Below are 21,967 nucleotides of genomic sequence, written 5' to 3'. Positions count from 1 at the left end.
CACATCAGTGTGACTGAGCTGTACTTTTCAATCTCGCTCATTTTCTTTAGACTTACATTATGATCTATCCTATTAGAAGTATATATTGTTCAACTCCTTTATCCCTTTTTATAGTTGATTTAACATCTTCCTTCAGATTTTTCACAAAGACCACACAGTCTGCAAAGATAAGAAACTTATTACCCCATTTAACGGCACACAGATATCTAGTTTATGTAAGTTCTCTATGGTGGCCGTTGGTGCTACTCTGACAGGGGGGGGGGAGAGGAAAGGGCAGAGAGTACTCTCTGCCCTAGCCTTCAATCTTAGCCATATTATTTGAAAAGAAAATTACTAAAATCAACTTTCACACTGACACATTGAGGATCAGGATGGAAGTCCAGTGACTATGGAAAACACATAGAACTTTCTTCCATGAACTGTGATGCTTTAGATATATTCTAAGCTGCAGCCTTTCCCAACCTTTGAGCCCACAGATGTTGCTGGAGTACAACTCCCATCAGTCCCAGCCAGCATGACCAATGGTCAGGAATTATGGGAACTGTAGTCCAGCAACATCTAGGGACCCAAAGGTTGGGAAAGGCTGTATAAAATGTCAACTAGCTAATTGCAGAGAAGAGTTGGCATATAACCCGATTACCTTATTGTCTGTCTTCCATAAGATTTGCTTTTTACTTTAAAATATTTATAAACTGCTCACATTATAAAATATCAAAGCAGCTGATACCGGAGAGATCCTATCCAAACCTAACAGGGACTTTGGAAGTCTCCTAAAACGATCAAACTAGAAGATGACAACAATTTTGTATACTTCAACACAGAACACGCCCAATGGCATAGAAAGAGAGGGATGGAAGAATCTGGATTTTAAAGCAATAAAGGAATGCATGGATAAAGAGTGCTGAATCCTCCCCCATGTCACCAACAAACAGAGCTTACGTCCCTGAACCCTCTCTCTCTTTGGGAAGGTTTCTTCCAGCAGAGGTTCAGATATCGGAAGTTATCCTGACTAAGAGAAAGGGGCATGGGGAAAGGGGCTGCAGTAAAATAAGCCATAGCAGGGGAAAAGATATAGCTTCTTCACCTGCTTGCTCCTTCTCTGCTTTTAAGATTGGATCCCCCATTCCACTGCTTGCTATGTGACTAAGGCTGTTTCAGGTTTAAACATACAGAGTTGCTACTGTCACATCTAGTTTGGCCTAATCTGTCATTTGCTAGGCACATAGCATGATCCTCTTTAAGGGAATCTGCTACACTTATTGTTGTTAATAATAACAAAATGCCTCTATGGCATCTGTCTTTTCTTTTTTATATAAAAAAGTTGATAGGATAGATTTAGGACTCAGTCCAGTCATTTGGCAACTGTTCTCCCCCCACCCCCCAAGCTTTAATAAATTCTATAGGAATATTTTTCTGCAATGCCTTTCTTCAAGTGCATCTGATAGTATACTATTCATTCCAAGTGATTTAGTTTATATTGAAAAAAATCTATTTCCTAAATCACAAGGAAAAGTCAAGTACATACTGCAAGGAAAATAGATTTTATTAGAGGAAAATGGTGCTATGACTTGAAATGTGAAAAATACTATATTTATATAGCTAATAACAGCATAAGCAATTATAGTTAACCTAGAAAAGTACAGTCTCAAAAATGGGGTCAGAGGACTGGAATACACTTCCAAAATATAATACGACATGTCACCAGCACAAACTCATTTTAAACAAGTGTTTGTGTTGATGAAATTCTGAAAGTAAGAAAATGGAGTCCTAACAGGGGTAGCTGACACATGCATGTATGTCACTTGACATTTGTGCACTCACAGCTAATTGTGTGAATTCACTCTACTAAGACAACACTGAGATGATAGAAAGCTCTGATGTTTGACCTGAGATGATAGAAAGCTCTGATGTTTGACCTGACAACACCTGATGCTTCACACAGCAATGAATATGCGCACTGAACCATCCCTAAGTTAAGGCTGAAGGGGCAAATGGTTTACCATAACACTACTGTTTTATTCAGGTGACCAGTCAAAGCATGCTTGCAAGCACATTTCAGCCTTTGTCAGACAGTTGTACAATTCCAAACTCAGAGGTAATTCCTAACCCACCACTTCAAGGGGCTTGTCAAAGCAGCTTGCAATTATAAATAGCGAAACAATTAAAATGTAAAAAAAATCCAAACACAATAAAATAGTTAAAAAAGAACATTAAAATTAAAAGAACTTAAAAACATAAGCACTATTTAGAACAGCAGCAGTTTATCAAAACTTCCACTGCAGCAGACAATAAAAATCTATTACAAGGCCGGGGTGAACAAAACAATGTTCATCTGGCATGTCAAACTCCTAGATTTAGGTAGCAGTCCTAGTGAGGGTATTAATTTATATATTAAATTTATATCCCGCCCTTCCTCCCAAAAGGAGTCCAGGGCACCAAACAGGCAATAAAACACTAAATACATCTATAAAATATCTTTAAAACATTTTAAAAAACAAAACAACTAAAAATATGTTTTTTTAAATCTTTAAAAACATCTTAAAAAACAACTCCAACAGAGATGCAGACTGGGATAAAGTGTCTACTTAAAAGGCTTGTTGAAAAAGAAGGCCTTCAGCAGGCACTGAAAAGACAACAGATACTGTCTAATATTTAAAGGGAGTGAATTCCAAACGGTAGGTCCACATTTAAAATGAGAATGCTATATCGCCACTAGGAAAACTCAATCCATAATCATTACCTGCCTGATCTCAGTAGTGGGGGTATTTGTACACGGGCCTCACCATATTTACCTTCAACTGAGAACAGATCTGTATGGGAGTAAGTGGTCATTGAAATAACCTGTATGTTCTTCAGACCAGGCTAACCCCAGCACTTTAAATTATATCCACAAAGGAACAGAAAGCCAGCAGAACTGGTTTAAAACTAGAGAGATACGATTCTTCTAACCTATGCAAAAGTAAGGAAGCACTCAACCTTCAAGAGATACACTACACATGGCTTCAGGAAGTCTGTGATCAGATATCCCACATTTCTCACCCCCACACACACCACACACTTCAAAGATAAAAGCAAGGGACGGTGGATCTGATCAAGACTGTAGCACTTGAGGGTGCTAACTCTTTCCTCCCACACTATTTCCCTGATCTGTACTCCCCCCACCTCCAGTTTTTCTATTTGCAACAGCAGGGAAAACATATAGTACCTGTACGTTCATGGATCTCCTAACATCTTGTGTAGGATGGCCTAAGGAAATAAAGAGTGGCAGAACTCCTCTGAAATTAAAGTACTATACTTTTTTTCCATAGTTTTCTTGACTTTGTTCACTGGCCATGCTGGCATCTTCTTAAATTTGTTGAACCTTTTCCTGATCTCCAATATGTATCTTTTATCCAGACTTCCATTACAGTGATCTTCAATAACCTCAAAGTGTCTTGGACCTTCCTGATTCCTCCATTCAACTTCCTTTTAAATGAATCCCCTCATCTCAGAAGTTTCCTCTTTAGAAATTGTGTCTGTCTTTAATTTTCTGCCCAGCTTTCCACTTACATACATGTTGAATTTGACAGCATGATGGTGGTCACTTTTCTTAAGCACTTTGATGGCACATCTTTTATGAGATCCTGGACACCACTCAGGATTACATCAATGGTCATTTCCCTTCTATTTGGTTCCATGACTACTGTTGTAAGGCACAGATATATCATATCTAGACATTTTGTCTTGTAATTGCATGTGGGGGATAGGAGTTGGGGAGAACTACTGAAGTAGAATGAAGCAACTGCAGTGTTTGAGGGGAAGCATTTGAGGTGATGAGAGATGGAGGTAAAGTGATATTTATGGGAAGAGTTTGGAATGTGCCTTTCACATTTAGGACCTTTGGCTATTCTCTTAGGGCAAAATTATATGTTACTGTTAACATATGCCTCAGTGCATCTTGAAGCTGCTTCTTAATCTCTTTTTTAAATAAATGAAAAACAGTTATGGGAGGCTGCCATTTTGAGTAGATGAACAGCAGGAGAAAGGCAGCTTAACCCTTTCCTTTTCAGCCACATGTGCCCCCCCCCAGCTATTTCACTACAGTTGAGGAAAAGAGAGTACCCATATATTTTCCTCATGGGTGAAAAGCGAGATGGGGTGGGGAGGTTAATTTTCAGTGGAAAATGGTGGCGGGGGGAGAAAGGTTCACTAGCTCACCTGCCATTCCATCGCTCAAAGGGATAGCCTCCCAAAGGACGCTGTTTATTTTTACTGTTTTTTAAGCCATGTCTTCCATGTAGAGCAGGTCATAACAATAAATGATCAGTTCTAATTAAAGGCACTTCAAAGAAAGCTGGTAAGCAAGAAGAATAGAAAACAGAACAAACACAAAGAGGTTTACCACTTGTAATAGAGCATGTACTTTACATATATAAAATGTCTTAAACTCAATCTCCAACAGTTTCAGTAAAAAGAAACTGAGCAGACTGGGAAAGTCTTCTGCCTGAGAACTTGGAGAGCTGCTGCCAGTCAGAGTAGTCTAATACATGTGAACACATATTTACAGAGAGACAACCATCACTGTAGAATCTCAGCGGTTTATAGTCCTGTGTCCACCTAAATACTATTGTCAGAATGCAACCAGATATCTCATACAAAAAAAGCAATGTAATGAACAGCTTTATTTCTAAACACTGAGAACAGATGGCTGAAGTTCAAAGTATTAATCATTAGCGCAGACATAGACCATCACACAACAAGAGGTACAGTTACACCAGGGATTAAGATGAGGTAGCTCTGAAACCTCTACATTTAAAAATCTGTTTATGCCTTTGGTTAATTCTTGTAAACTGCTGTAATCACAAGACGTATTTGAATGCAAATTCAGTTTACAGATGTCTTTAAGGTGTAATGAACAGATGAACTGTGACTCCTTTTCTACGCCACCACAAGGGAGAGAAGTCCTGGCAAACACAGATATACTCAGTCGCCATGTTATATAAACTGCTTGCTGGGGCACTCTGAACAGCTCCTGGCCAGGCACTAAGATGTCATGGCCTTTTGGCCACCAGGCTGGATGCCACAGTTTTTGATTCCACCAGTCACTGCAGTTTTGCCACTAGTTACATCATATACCTGTGCTTCAGTGTCCCAACCTCAAGTAAACTTGGGATTTGGCAGAACAGAGGAGACTAAACATGTGCATATCAATAGCATAACACAGTTCAGAGCAGCTGAGCTGCAGATCAGGTTCCTGGATATTTTAAAATGGAACCCACGAAACTGAAGGGTGTTTCCTGAAGCCTTTGTGGACTATGCTTATTAGCTTTCCTGCAATTACATGATAAAACTAGAAGGTCACAAAAATAATGCAGGCATGGGGAAGGAAGAGTTATTATCTGTCATTAAGAACATCACAAATACTACTGTCCAATAGAGGCCTGTGACACTTGCATAATGACAGTGCAATCGCACTAACAATGAATGCTCCATCTGAAGGAAGATATTGCAAAATATTATACTTTGAGTGCTGGAAAAATGCAACATTCCATGACAGAAAAACACGATCTTGAGAGAAGATATGTGGACTATGTGCAATGACTGAGCAACAACAACGTACATTTATTCCGCAATAAGCTGCTTGAAAAGAAAGGCTTTGACTTTTGTGTTTGGCTGGAGCCAGGGCAATTACTTTCTTTGCTGAAAGAAACTAACTGGATTGGACTGCTGTGGCATTCTTTGGAGAACATCAGACCCTGCCACTAAAATTTTAACAAAACAAACTAACTTTAATTTAATTAAAGACTCATATTATCCACTAAAAAGTGAAAGTATTGTTTGTTTATTATAAATTTATTACAAGCTTGTTTTTAACCCATCGCTCACCATAAGGTCTTGGGGGCAGGTTAGAACAACATAGGTTTGTTGTTATGTACCTTTGAGTCGATTACGACTTATGGCGACTCTATTAATCAGCGACCTCCAAGAGCATCTGTCATGAACCGCCCTGTTCAGATCTTATAAGTTCAGGTCTGTGGCTTCCTTTATGGAATCAATCCATCTCTTGTTTGGCCTTCCTCTTTTTCTACTCCCTTCTGTTTTTCCCAGCATTATTGTCTTTTCTAGTGAATCATGTCTTCTCATGATATGTCCAAAGTATGATAACCTCAGTTTCATCATTTTAGCTTCTAGTGATAGTTCTGGTTTGTTCTAACATCCAATTATTTGTCTTTTTCGTGGTCCATGGTATCTGCAAAGCTCTCCTCCAACACCACATTTCAAATGAGCTGATTTTTCTCTTACCCGCTTTTTTCACTGTCCAACTTTTACATCCATACATAGAGATCGGGAATACCATGATCTGAATGATCCTGACTTTAGTGTTCAGTGATACATCTTTGGGTCTCTCATAGCTGCCCTCCACATTCCTAGCCTTCTTCTAATTTCTTGACTATTGTCTCTATTCTGGTTAATGAATGTGCCAAGGTAAATTTATTACAAGCTTGTTTTTAACCCATCGTTCACCATAAAGTTCTAACCGTTAGAACAACATAGGTTACAGGTATAAAAACAGATAAAATAGTAACAATTATAAAAACAAGTAGAGACCATTCCAACCAGAACAGAACAATATGAATTCAGAAAAAGAGGCAGATCCCACAAAGCAAAATACCTTCACTATCAAAGACCAGGGTAAAGAGGTCCATCTTCAGCATACAGTGAAAGGTATACAATGACAGTGCTAGATGCACCTCTCTGGGAAGTTCCAGAATTTAAAGGCTGCCACAGTGAAAGACCTCTTCCCAGGCCATCATTTCCCACAGTTCTGAGGGTGCTTGAATTACTAAGACAGTCCTCTCTACAGTTCTTAACATGAAGAGGCGTTGTAGCAATGGAAGTTTTTTTTAGATATTTGGGGCTGAAATCATTTATCCACTAACAAGTGAACGTACAGTTTAAATAATTACTGGGATTTTGTGTCTCTAGGGTGCTTTTTTAAACAACGCTTTTCATTAGATCACTTTCCTTAGTAAATAACATTTTGCTTGAGAGCAGTGGTGGAGTAACATGTACAAGGGTTGGTTTGTTCCTGGCTCCTTATCTTGGAGACACTATTCTGCTACTCTCTACTTTATGGAATATCTAGCTGTCTGAAAGGGAGCAGAGAGGAGAGCTCAGAGGTGTCCTAAGAAACTAGAAAGCTGTTGGAATACCAAATGTATTGCAGGTGTCCTGCCCAGAGTTTTACACAGGAGTCAGAGGCAAGTCTGGCAATAATTCTTGCTTTATTAGAGTCACCGTTACATTAGTGCGTCTCATAGGCCTGGCAAGACTAGCTCACTACTGATGCTAACTAAGCATCCTCTGCAGCGTATGGAGTAAGTTGACTCAGCACCCAAATCAAAGGGGTGCCGCCTTAAGTAGGAAAGGTCTTCGCTCGTAATCTGTGACTCCTTCAAAGACCCTCCCTCTGCCTGAACCACTTCTTGTGTCATCTCGCGTGGGTTGAAGAAGGGTGAGCCTCCGCCTGCTCATCAGACAGTACAGGCTCACTAGGTGCCAGCTCAACTTCAGGGGGCGGGGAGCGAGTTGGTGGGGAAATGTTTGAAGGTCCAGGCAGGGCAGCCTCGGGGGCAGGAGTTGGCGAGCAAGATCACTCCTCAATGGCTCTGGCAGCACGCTTGCAGGTGGCAAGATGCTATCAGGTAGAACAGGCTCTAAGCCACCCAGGGGAGTGTCCTGAGAGATTGAAGGGTTGCTAATGCTCCCCCCCTCCCTCAAGGCTCATCCTCCTCTGCCCACTCGCTCTGAGCCGTTTGGAGTAACTGGGGCTCAACGGCAGGTTTCTATAATGACAGAATTATTATAAAGAATGCTTCTGATGATGATACTATTATATTACACCTAACTTTAGGTTTGAAATCACAGAAGAGCAGGCAATGTCCACATAGAAAACAGCCATGGCAATTGTGCCCCCACCCGTGGGGGTTCTTTTATACAAGTGTTACCAGGGCAGCATCTCCCCACATCACTGCAATTAAGGGGCACTCTCCAGGTGTTAGAAAGTTTGTTTATATAGGAAAATACTTATATGCCACAATTCATAAAAAACATCAAACCAGTGTACAGCAAATTATACAGCCAAAAGTGTGGCTGTATACTACAGCCAGCATGGATTTTTCACATTCTGCAATGTTAAATTGAAAATACCCCAATGCCATTCTGATGCCTCCCATAAGCTCATTTCAAAACAAAACATTACAAAATGTATAGTCCTGAACTCAGAAATGCTTGCTTAACAACCCTCTCAATTTTCATGGTGATACACAAAACAGTCAGAGAGAACTGAGAGTTCAAAGTATAAGAGAGAGGGGGGAAAACCAGACCCCTGTTGGACTTTTTTCTGTCAGTGTTCTCATAATTTGCTGAAATTCTCCTAGCAACTCTCAGCACCCTTCATTAACTACACTTAGCAAGATTCTTTGGGGAAAGCCATGACTGTCTAAAGTGGTGTGGATGCGGCCAGTGACAACTTTGGTTTAAATTTGGGTGGGAGACTATATGTGCCTGCTGTAGAATAAAAAGGTGGGGGAAACCCTTAAAAACAATGATACTGTTCACAATGTTTTCCTCTTGGAAGGGAAAGGGGCTTCCCCTCTGCCCAGTGCCCACCCACCCAATCTCCTCCCCTCCTCTCCCCTTCCCTCCCTCCCTCCCCTTCCTGCCTTCCTCCTCTCCTCCCTGTCCCTCCCCCAGGTCAGTTTCACCTATCCTAAGCATGATTGCACAGGAGTAAATCCCACTGAACTCAAAAAGCATGCAAATGATCAAACCTACCCTACCCTCCTCCCTGTCCCTCCTATCACCTCCATCTTGCCCCTTCCCTCCCCCCATCCCCTTCCCATCCCCTCCCTTTCTCCTACCCCTCCTCCTCCTCTATGGTCAGTTTTACCTATCTTAACCATAATTGCATGGGAGTAAATCCCACTGAACTCAATAAGCATGCAAATGATCAATCCATTCTCAGCAAACTTGCACAGGATCCAATTTCTTATCTCCTGGATTAAAAAGCAGATAAATTCACTAACAGGCAAAAAATCCTTGTGGTTTAAGAACGTACCAATAGCCATCAGATAATTCTATCAAACTTTAAAAAGCAAGGAAACTGGGTAGCTATAGTGAATGCACCAGTCACCATATGCTCAGAGGCACATGCTACCAAATTCTTCCAAGGTACACAGGAAGTGGACTGGACTGTGAAAAGACCAACCCAAATTGTATTTGCATTTTGACAAATTTGTAGGGCAGTACAGTATCTCAGAGAGGTGGTCAGGGCTCTTGTTCCCCTGGTGCATTCACTATAGCTGCCCAATTTCCCTGCTTTTTAAAGTTTGATAGACATACTTGTTGGCTATAGGTACATTCTTAAAACGCAAAGTTTTTTTGCCTATTAGTGAATACATATACACAATAAAAACCAAAATTATAGATCACCAGACTAACTGTAAAATATTTTTCTTTAATGGTCTGCAGAGGCCTGGCAGCATAAAAAGGTTTTCAGCAAACATTTAGAAATTAATAATAATTAATAATGAAGTAGGTTGGAGGTGCAGGACCCCCTGACTGGCAAGGTGTGAAGGGGAGCTGTAGGCGTGTTCACTTGAACACACTTACTAGGGTCAGTACCGCCCCTAGGTACCGGGAAGCGGGGCAGTTGCCCTGGGCCCCGCGCTTTTGGGGGGGGGCTCTCTTGGTGATCTGCGGCCTAGATTTGGCATCAAGGCGATAACCTGATGGACATGACCCTGGCACCGCCCCCAGCCAAGGCGGGATGGGGAGACACTTGACTCGCTGATCACATGGCTTGGCCGGCACAGATTAATTCTGACTGCAGGCGGTGGCTGTTGCACACGAACCAACTGGGATGCGATGGAAAGCAACACAATGCAATGCATGTTTGCATGCAAGCGAGGAAGCAAATGTGGGGGAAGGTGAGAGATGCGCTCCAGGAGAAAGGAGAGCAGGGGAGATGGCCGGCCAGCCCCTTTTTTGGCGCTGAATTTCAGTCAGGAGGGTGTGTTTACAAGTTAGGGGTTGTAAAGGAGAATCGCCACTCTCTTTTTTTTTTTTCAATAATTTTTATTCAGATTTTCATAAAACATACAAGACAAAATCATAAAACATTCAAAGACAAAAAACAAAATCAAAAATAGTTAAACAAAAAGAAAAAAAAGAAAAAAAAAACAAAAATAAAAAATAAAGAGTAAAATATTGACTTCCCATTTGTCAAAGATCAAATCAGTTATAAGTCTATAATATATAACAATCCTGTCTCTTAAGTCATATTATAAAATCACTTTCCTCCAGTAGTTATCTTACTTAATCATCAAATCTCATAAACATTACTTTATTCTTTCCACAAAAAGTCAAAGAGAGGTTTCAATTCTTTAAGAAATATATCTATCAATTTTTTTTTCCAGATAAGCATATCGATTAATCCATCTCATTACTAATTATGATAATCTTATTGTCATAACCATAGTCAAAATAAACATTTCAATTAATCCATCACATCAGAATCTGTTAGGTTCAGTAATTTCAGTAGCCATTGTTCTATTATCCCTATTAGTTCCATTTTCCATCTTCCATCTTCAGTAGTCTTGTTAAGTCCAGTAATTTCAGTATCCAATCTTCCATTATCAGTATTCCATAATAATCTTGCTGTCAAAGCCATAGTCATATAGTAAGAGTCTGATGGGAATTACCTCTATCCCAAATATTTTCTTGCCATCCATTCTGAATAGGTTGCTGAAATACTGCTGTAAAATCATATCTCTGTTCTTTTTTTCAAAATACACTGGGTCATCTCTTGAAAGTTTTTCCATTGTCACATGGCTGCAGTTAATTCCATAGATTTTCTCTATATTGGGCTCCATCACATCATTCCAGTCCAGAAGATTATCCATGCCATTGATAACTTTATCTCTAGAATCTTCATTAATTTCTTCAGAGATAACATTGAGTTCCAAACAATAGATTTTATTTCTAAAGTCCATAGACTCCAAATCTTGTTCCTGTTCCACGTTTGTTCCAATCTCCGGGATCTCCTCTCTCACAGGGACCCCTGTTCCAGTCTCCAGGGTCTCCTCTCTCACAGGGACCCCTGTTCCAGTCTCCAGGGTCTCCTCTCTCACAAGGACCCCTATGTCTTTAATCTCCTGTGTCTCCAAACAATAAATTTTGTTTCTAAAGTCCATAGACTCCAAATCTTTTTCCTGTTCCACGTTTGTTCCAATCTCCGGGGTCTCCTCTCTCACAGGGACCCCTTCCAGGGTCACCTCTCTCACAGGGACCCCTATATCTTTAATCTCCTGCTTCATTTTACTCAATTCAATTTTCAGCTCCTTACAACCCTGTCGCAGGTTTTGTTTCGTTATCTCAATCTCATCCATTATTTTCTGAAACATAGTTATTTCCAGCTTCTCAGCCACTTTCTTAATTGCCATTTTAAAAGAAAAATATAGGAAAACCACTTCTTATTTCAGCAACAATTGGGTTAATACTCCAAACTTGGTGACATCACAGTATAAACAGAGCAGACAGCTTTATCTCTCCATGCTTAAGTAAACAAAATGCAGTTCCCAGGATCGAAACAATTAATGGCGGTCATCAGGAAACAGATTCGTCAAAATAAAATAGACCAAAAAGAGAGTAGTCTCAGACAATATAATATTCTTCAAAATAAAAATCTGGAATAGAAATCCCTCTTCTGTGTATATCTTTAGAATGCAAATCCAGGACAGCTTTTTGCAACAAAAACAGAGATAAGCTATTAATTAGTGAGTAGCAGAGAGAAGTTATGGCTCCCCAGTGAGATGTCAAAAACCGATCAATCTGGCAAATCTCTTTTAAACAGCAACAATTTAAGTCAAGTAAAAGAAAAATATAGAAAGAAGGGTGCTTGCCTGTTAGTGCGTTCTCTCTTAGAAGATAAGATGAACGTTCGCTTTTCCAGATAGAGCTTGTTGTTAAAAATCCGTCCCACCTTCGTCGGCTGGACCTCGTCCCATAAATTAATGAGATCTGGTCGTCCCAACAAAAATAGGCTTTGAGGTTAATCTCTTCGTTTCTCCCTACCCGGGAGAAGTTTAATCAGTCAAAAAAAGAAAAAATCTGACTGATATATCTGAATAAGCTTCTTTTGAGGCAGGAGCCCGTCTCAAAAGCAGGCACAGGCTAAGTCACCCTTCCCGGAAGTCGAGAATCGCCACTCTCAACCTGGAACACTTGGAGCAGGTTTTCTTTAAAAATAATTTAAAAAAGAGACTCCATTTGAGTGTGTGCAGAGTGCCCTCAGCCAGATAAAAGCAGCCTCCCTCCCGCACACATATCTGGTGGGGGAGGGGGAGCTCTCTAGAAGTCAGAGGCTTTCAGGAAACTAAACTGAGAGACCCCGGGGCCCCACGTTGACTGAAAACATCACACACTCTGTAACCGGAAGCCATTCTGTCTACCTTAAAAAGTGTATCGGGAGGCTGTGTCGTTACACAGCAAAGGCAAGGCCGTCTGCACATGATCAAGGGCTGTTTTTACCCTGGGCGGTTCCACATATGACGTGACAAAAAACAAACATACTTGGTACGGTACAGTTTGCCGCTGCGAATCCTGGATCTCTCAGGAGCAACTTTTCACACATTAAGGAAACCCAGGTTTGCCACTGAGTATATACTTGACAGGGAATTGCAGCCAATAATCTACACTCTGAGGAGTGTGCCTGAATCAGACTCATTTACTTCATTCCAGTGTTACACTTTTAGGTGTATACGTTACACCAAAAAAAAAGTTAAGTTTTTTGTTGAAATGGCTGGCCTAAATCAGGGATGCAGGATACCTAGTGCCCTCCAGATGTTTTTGGACTCCAAATTCCATGAGCCACTGGGATAAGTACCACTGCATCTCCTTTTTTCTTAATTCATTTTTTGTTTACGTTGTGATAATTTCATTTTAATTTCGTAGATCTATCTATAATTTATTATTATTTTAGATATTTATAATGAATACAAGTTGAGATCGAGATAAAAACAGAAAATACGAAAGTGGTGCTCATGGGGGAGCCCCAACTATGCTTTTGCTGTGGGCCCCACACATGCTAAGGGTGGGCCTGACTAGGGTCCCTGCGATGGGGAAGTCACATTGTGCAGTGCTCCTGATCCCAGGCTTATAAGCTAACTCAAGCAAACATGCTTATAAGCCCCCTTAAGACCTCGTTGCCCGACAAAGCATGTTGTTGTGGTGGTGGTAGAGATGGCACAGATCCACACTTTCTACACACTCTATAACAAGTGAAGAGGGCTGACGTTAATTGGCATGTAGTATGGAACAGGAATGACACTAAATTCTTGAGATGATTAGTGAGGTGATAAAATATCCAGGGAAGTTCTTGCTCATCAAAGGATCATAATCAACATTTACTTGAGAAACTGTGGAACCTATGATGGAAAACAGAAAAGGAAACATTGCAGGGCGGAGTACTTCTGTTTAGGGTTTCAGCCACTCCTCCCGGCTCCGACATTTCCTCTCCCATTTCCTCCTCACCCCTGCCCAGCCACCCAATGGCCAGCAGTCCATGCCCAATGAACATGATCAATCCCCACTGGGCTGTTTGGCAGTGATTTTCTCCATTTATTTATTTTTTTGTGGGGGAAGGAAGGGATGGATGCACTTGTGTCCAAGCCTAGCTATATTAAATTCCATAGTTTCTGCACTGATGTATATGGACAGCTCTCTCTTCTGTCCTTGGAGACACTTACATAGCTTCTCAGTGTGAACCAGAAAACCTACCCAGACCATGAGGTGGATCTTTCTAGCCTTTTCATCAGGATTGGCTAACCTGTGGCCCTACAAATGTTGTTAGACTACAACTTCATCATTCCTGATCACCAGTCAGGTGATAAGAGTCCAACATATCCTCTCGACCCTTGCCCTTCTTGGCTTATTAAAGCTTGCCAATGGAGTTTAATCGAGTTGATCCAGGGTGTGGTCAACGCATCATTAAGGGAGGGAGTGGTTCCAACCGTCCTGAAAAAGGCAGTGATCCAACCACTCCTGAAAAAGCCCACCCTGGACCCATTGGTTTGCAACAACTACCACCCAGTAGCAAATATCCCCTTTTTATAGAAGATGATTTGGTGTAGCAATTGCAAGTACTTTTGGATGAAACAGATTATCTTGACCCATTCCAGCCTGGGTTCAGGCCTGGTTATGGGACTGAATCGGCTCTCTCGGCGGCTTTTGATACCATTGACCATGATATCCTTCTGGGTCAATTTGGTGAGATGGGTATTGGAGGCACTGTTTTACAGTAGTTCTGATCCTATCTCCAGGGTCATTTTCAGAGAACAGCATTGGGTGATTGTCTTTCAGCCCCCTGGCAGTTGTGCTGTGGGGTGCTGCAGGGTACCATCTTGTCCCCCATGCTATTTAACATCTATATGAAGCCCTTGGGAGCAGTCATCAGGAGATTTGGGGCAAGGTGTCAGCAGTACGCTGACAATACCCAGCTCTATTTCTCTGTAACATCTGAATCAGGAGAGGTTGTGCAAGCCGTGGACTGCTGCCTGGACTCAGGGGTGGGCTGGATGAGGGCCAATAAACTGACTCTGAATCCTGACAAGACAGAGGCACTGTGGGTTGGTGGTTCCCAAGTTCAGATAATTGGTCAGTTGCCTGCTCTGGATGGGGTCGTACTCCCTCTGAAAGAGCAGGTTTGTAGTCTAGGGATGCTCCTGGATCCATCTTTGTCGCTAGAGGCCCAGGTGACCTCAGAGGCTAGGAGTGCTTTTTACCAGCTGCAGCTGGTAAGACAGCTGCGGCTGTTTCTGGACTGGGATAGTCTGACCACTGTTGTCCATGCACTGGTAACCTCCAGCCTCCATTACTGTAATGCACTCTATATGGGGCTATCCTTGATGATGGTCTGGAAGCTGCATCTGGTGCAAAATGCAGCAGCGAGACTGCTCACTGGGGCAAGGTGTTGCCAACATGTCACCCCAGTACTGAAAGAATTGCACTGGTTACCTATTAGCTACCAGGCTAAGTTCAAGGTTCTAGTTTTGGTGTCCAAAGCCCTATACAGCTTGGGACCAGGATTCCTGAAAAACCATCTTATCCCTTATATACCCAGTCGATCACTGCGCTCTGCAGGTGAGGGCCTCCTGCAGATACCATCCTATCAGGAGGTCTGTTCCACACAACATAGGAAACAGACCTTTAGTGTGGTGGTGCCTAACCTTTGGAATTCCATCCCTTTAAATATTAGACAGGCACCATCTCTGTTATCTTTTCAGAGCCTACTGAAGACCTACCTCTTTCAACAAAACTTTTAAGTAGAGCCCTTATCCCAGTCTGCGTCTGTTTTGAAATTGCTTTTTAATACGCTTTTAAACCTTTTTTTTAACAATATGTTTTTAACCTTTTTAAAGAAAATGTCTTCAAAGCTTTTTAAAAAAATGTTTTTAAAGTTGTTTTGTTTTAATGTATTTTAAGGTCTGTTTTTATGATGTTTTAAAGTATTTTTAGTGCTTTTGTTTGCCGCCCTGGGCTCCTGCTGGGAGGAAGGGCGGGATATAAATCAAATAATAAATAAATAAATAAATAAATAAATAAAGAGACACTGCTACAATTCCAATGAAAACAACAACAGAATAGTACCAGGTATGGGGTAATTAACTGTGTGGGCAAAACTTAACAACCAGATCCATTTTACCACAAATTGATTAGCAAGATCACTTCTATCCACTGCCTCTGCACACAGATGTCACACTCCCTCGCTGTTGATTTTACAAAGCCCGAAAGCATTCAGATATGGATCTGAAGAGGTAGCCAAAAATGTTAAGGGCAGTTGCTTCACCTTCTGAATCTATGAGAACTCTTCCTACCATGTTCATTGGTCACTGATACCGACTGAACATTTTGTTGATTGTTGTCAACTGGAGCTCTCCATTCTTGCTGCTCCACAATCAAAGACCCCACCCTTTGTCAGATTTAAAACTTAAATATCAGAAACATAATGGCAAGTACCTCACAGAAGGAAGCTACAGATACAGCTGCTAAGAAGAAGGAACTGTGAGTTTACAAAAGAGGTCTTTGTGTGCTGACAGTTGGAGTCTTTAAGAGGCTGGTGGATCTGAAATAGACTCAGTGTGACATCAGGATAAAAGCAAGAAAGTTCTTTCAATCAGCAGAACACTTATTATGAGACCACTCTTTTCATTTCAGCAAGGTAACCTGAATACCTCCCTCACCATCAGATAGCAACTGGGACTCTTCTACCCTTGCCTGCTATCACTGAGATTATACTTTGGAAATACAGATTTGCCACCAGTTTCTAAAAGTTACTTCCTACATTATTTAGGATAATGTACTGCTTACAATCAACCCCTTGGTAAGTTTTGTTCACACCTGTCTGCTAACATAGTAACAAGTGTTTTGAATGACTCCCAAAGCTCTTCCAAAATGAGCTTGGAGGGAGCCATCTCACTCCTACTTGTACTGGCCCCAGGCTATGGTCTGAAGGCACATAAGGCCAGCTCCCTGCTGAACCTAAGGAGGGTCAGGTCTGGTGAGTCCCTGAATGGGAGACCGCCTGGGAACCATATGTAAGCCGCCTTAGGTTTCATGAACAAAGAAAGGCAGGGTATAAATGTAATAAATAATGATAATACTTTCTAGATATCTATCTGAAGCTTACAAGAGCAGAGGTGGCCAGTCATTGAATGGATTAAAGTCACTTGACCCTGTGCGCCTATAAAAAGGTACAGCTGAGCCTGACCACTGTTGTCCACGCACTGGTAACCTCCAGGCTGGATTACTGTAATGCGCTCTATGTGGGGCTGCCCTTGAGGTTGGTCCGGAAGCTGCAGCTGGTGCAAAATGTGGTGGTGAGACTGGTCACTGGGGCACAGTATAGCCAACATGTCACCCCGCTGCTGAAAGAATTGCACTGGCTGCCCATTTGCTACAGGGCCAAGTTCAAGGTTCTAGTTTTGGTGTACAAAGCCCTATACAGCTCGGGACCAGGATATCTGAAAGACCGTCTTACCCCTTATATACCCAGTCGAGCACTGCGCTCTGCAGGTGAGGGCCTCCTGCAGATACCATCTTATCAGGAGGCTCGTTCTGCACAATATAGGAAACGGACCTTTAGTGTGGAACCTACCCTGTGGAATTCCCTCCCTTTGAATATTAGGCAGGCACCATCTCTGCTATCTTTTCGGTGCCTTTTGAAGACTTTCCTCTTTCAACAAGCCTTTTAGGTTGAGACCTATCCCAGTCTGTGTCTGTGTTAGAATTGCTTAATATGTTTTTTTATAATGTTTTTAATCCTTTTTTAAAGTTTTTTTAAATGTTTTTAATGCTGTTTTCTTTTAATTTATTTTAAGATCTGTTTTTATGATGTTTTAAAGAGTTTTTAGCACTTTGTTTGCCGCCCTGGGCTCCTGCTGGGAGGAAGGGCAGAATACAAACTAAATAATAAATAAATCATTAAAAATCTTTATTCTCAGTCAGCCTATGGTGGAGATGGTCAGAGGACATCTAATTCTGCAGTAAATAGAAAACAAATATTGTAGACAGGATATGTTTGGTAAATTAAGCACAGGTCTATTTTTTTGCTGACTGTATTTCGGGCTTTTATACAATTAAAAATTATGGCAGGTAGTGGGGTTACACTGGGAAAGGAGCCAATTTATTTTATTTTTGTATTTGTGTCTTCATTGTTCCAAGTAAAAGGCCTTCACAAAGTGGCTTACATATAAATGCATGTGGCACTGAGCACAACAGATAGGATGCGAGTTCAATTTATTTATTTATTAGATTTATATCCCACCCTTTCTCCGTAGGATCCCAGGGCAGCAACTTAAAGGATACAAGAAGGGACAAAAACCCGCAATTACAACTTTATTTTCTGAGTCAATTTAACAGAAGCTGACCACACATTTTCAAGCTCTCAGGCTAATCTCAGGATTAATATTGACTGCCATTTTCTTGATACAGGCTGCTCTTAATCACAAAATCTCCTTGACTACAGCCATGTAGTAGAAATCTCGTCAGCCTAAACTGGTGTAATGAAACTTCTTAGGGTGCTTCCAGACGGGGGCTTAATATTGTACATGGGTCATTAAAATATCACAAATTGGTTGTTGGAAACGTTTTAAAAAGATTATTAGATTTCCCCCAGAAAGGCTAAATCTGGATTAAAGGGAGTGGGGAGGAGGCGAAATACAGACTGCCATTTTGATGCCAACATCATGCAGACACTGCAAAAAACTTGCACACATAAATCACTCCCATGCCATAATAAGAAAAATACTTCCATCAGCACAAAGTGAAACCTTTAACTCTTTCAGTTTTATCCCTGGAACTCAGTATCACTGGTCAATACATTCTCTTTCTGTCAAAATTTAAGGTGGTGTGTGTAAACGTAAATGAAGTGTTCATCATTAGTACTGTATTCAAAAATATCAGTAGCAAGTGCTGATGTTGCTCAGTGTACTAACAAACTCATGACTGAAAAATGTCCTACTGACTTCCCTTGTTTTCCTGTTGCTCATCAGTCTCTTTGACACATCATGGATCAAAAAGTGCTGTTTAATCAATAACATACGTTCAAGCATATTGCCACCTGTCTTATCAATGGCTAAACACACTTCAATGTGTACTCAACTTTTGCAAAAATGCATGAAGAACCTAGTCTGAGTCCTACTACATTTGGACATGTTCTGTGTTAGCCTTTCCCAACATGATGCCCTCCTACAACTCCTATTTGTCAAAGAATTGTCCCCCTGGGGTCCCTTGTCCTCAAAGCCCCAAGGGGGGTTCTTTGCTTCTGAGAACAGTCCCAACTCCCTTGGGTCTCTGCTTCCCAGGCAAACTATCCCTCCTTCAGGATTAAACCAATGGTAGAACTGCCACCACCCCTTTTTTCCAGCTTCCTTTTCTGAGCAAGGGGATCTCAGAGAACTATGTGAGTTCTAAGGGTATTAACTCACATTATCAGTAATCAGTAGCATTCAGCGATCAAGGACTAGATTTAGAATCATTAGTTTCAAGCCATTTATAAAAGAGTAGTTTATTTAAAAGAAAAGAAAAGTATATACAAAAAGAGAGCAGCAATTGTTGCCTCAAAGCTAATTACCCTCAGCCAGGCTACATGAGATACACTGGCATAACAAAGGTGAGAGGTTCAATACAGTCAAGGAACATAACAAAGAACTTTCTAAACTAAGATCCTATACTCACAGTAGAATAGCCTGGTCCCCAAATGGATTTCTTTTCTGTAAAGCTTCAGGCGAGTCAAGTAAATGGAAATAGAGAACAACAACTGAAGGAATATCCTTCATTTTTATGGAGTTCCTTGGTCCACAGGGAGGGGGGAGGCAAATAGCCATATCATATTCCACCCCTGCCATGATCCACTCCTTTGAAGTCTTTGAAGATAAGGGGGCTAGACAGCCTCACCCAGGGGTCCTGATCTACAACACCCCCTCTTCTTGACTTTTGATCTCAGGAAGCCGATAAGGGATAACAGCTAAGGTTCAGCTGCATCTTCTTGCAAGGTTGCAAATTGTGTGTATGGCACTGAGCCACGGATCTCCCCCAGTAGGGTGTCCCAGGGACCCACAGGCTCCCAGAATTCTCTCTGGTTGACCCATTTCAGCTTGACCAAAATTAGCTATTCTTGACACTATTAGCCTCAGTCAGTATGACCAATGGTCAGGGGTGATGAGTGTTTTAGTCTAAAAATCTAGAGGGTACCAGCTTGGGAAAGGCTGTCCCATGTGGTATGGATAGAGAATGATATCCAGTGTGAGAATAAACTACTCTGAGTATAACTTAAATACCATGTTAAATACCATCCAAACAACCCTTGGTAGATGATTAATACCTAAGGCAGGTATTCAAATGTGGGGATGGGATCTATTAGCCAGTGCCAGTTCAAAAGCATTCTGTCAACCTAACAGGCTGGTATCTATTCAAGTTTGTTTTTTGTCTGTTAGCTGCTGCTGTTACCCATCCATTTTTTTCCTCACAAAAAATACTGATATTAATATATAAAGGAAATATAGATATTTAAAGGAAATGTTGATATTTTGAAAGGAAATATCAGTAAAGGAAAGGAAATATTGATAAAATTATAATTCTTAATATCGATATTTTAGAAGCAGATTTTCTTAACAAAACATCAGGTTTTGAAATTAGCCGTAGAAAATTGCTACATAAAAATCTGATCCGCAATGAATAAGCTAATTGGGAAATTCAGTACAAAATCTGAATTGGGTGGAATTCTAGCACATCCCTATTCAGATGTGTATCTTTCCACAGAAGTATATTTAAACAGAAATCAAACCCCAATGAAGGATGTACTCCAAAGCTGTGTGTTAGGGGAAAATGCAGCATCCACTACAATGCTGCAATACTTCACCTCTGTGGCTTTAAACTTGAGCAAGTGGCAGAGTATTGCAGCTTTATGTCAGGAATTCCTGCATCTTCCTAATACCATCTTATCAAATGGCTGCTAAAGTTAGTCCCCTTCTGAAGGAATGGCCATTCCCAGAGTTCCTACATCAATCCAATGATCAAATGGTCATATTTACATTTTACACACACAGGACTAGGGTATCCCATGTTAATTTGGAAAGCAGGAACATACTGCCATATTCTGGCTGATTTCTTTACAACATTTGCATCACAGGTGTTCTAGTTTCTGTGTAGGATTTCCCAAAGCTTGAAAACATTTGGGATGAAGATATCTATACATGCAAAGCAGAGAAACCTAAGAGAGCTTACATTAAGCTAGGTTTGCAGCAAAGAGAGCTATGCAAAAATGAAAGAAAAGGAAAGTGGTGTGTGTAGAAAAGGGAGCCACAAAAGGCTCGGGAAGAGCCCTGCATTCTACATAGCAAAATATCTTTCTGTTCTAGTAGGAATACAATGAGATAAAAACCTGACTTTACTAACTTAGTCAACACAACACATTAAAAAAATGTTTCCAGCACAGCAATAGACAAACAGAGCAGAAAGGAGTATTCTTTGTTGTTAAATTATTTATTTATTAAATAAGTAGGGATGTGACAGAAGCAATACAGGCCTTAGAGAGAACGAAAACTATCATGGAGAGTCACTGTCAATTGTAATATTAAAATATTACACACCATTTGTGTTGGAAGAGTTGACACCCTCGGGCTAGAAGGTGTACAAACCATTCAGGTACTTAACTACAAGTGGCTAGAAATATTTGTGCATGACTCCTTAAAACATGGATTCTCAAACTTTGCCAATGTGAGTTTGAGGCTGCGATCCCATGCACACATTTCTTGCTCCTGCGTAAACAAGCATAGGATTGAAATGCAATTCAAGAAACAACTGTTTGAGCCTCCCCAAAGCTAACCAACAAAACAAAGATGGAGAGCTTGCTGAGCAGTGTTCAGTTATGCATTCACTAAGCCTGGGAAGAAGAGATCAGCAGGAAAGATTCTGGACATGCCTATATGTTTAAGCCAGAGGAACAAGATGCTTGTGACAGACATAGTTCTTTGTAAATGAATGGAATATACCTTTTGGGGGCTTGACGGCACATTTTGAATTTTAAGAGAGTGCTGTAGGTACCTGTTCTTCTGGTTGCTTCTCTCCCTTAAGTTATGCCGACAGACAGAAACATACAAAGCATGGACGCATGCATGCATGCACACACACTTTGCTTTTCCATGAGGTCTGGGAAAAAGTCTGATCCAGCAGATTTAAAATTAAAGATTGCACTGGAAGACTGCACAGTAAAAAATCACGGAACTGGTGCTTGCCAGCATCACAAAAACATTGATGCGAGGCACAGATCTTCACAAATCTTCAAGATGATGATAATGATTTGCATAGGATGACAACAAAACCACCACCAAAACACAGAAGACAAATCTGTGGGCGCAGATGCGAT

General features: G+C 41.0%; 1 protein-coding gene across 7 annotated transcripts in view; it reads right to left on the bottom strand.

Moving 5' to 3' along the window:
- Positions 1-21,967, bottom strand: part of WIZ (WIZ zinc finger) — a 97,261-nt gene that overhangs the window by 40,711 nt on the left and 34,583 nt on the right. The window lies entirely within an intron of this gene.

The sequence above is a fragment of the Rhineura floridana genome, chromosome 3 (genome assembly GCF_030035675.1).
Source record: "Rhineura floridana isolate rRhiFlo1 chromosome 3, rRhiFlo1.hap2, whole genome shotgun sequence".
Lineage (NCBI taxonomy): Eukaryota > Metazoa > Chordata > Lepidosauria > Squamata > Rhineuridae > Rhineura > Rhineura floridana.
Note: the sequence above shows the minus strand (reverse complement) of the source record. Positions and strands in the feature narration are given on the sequence as shown.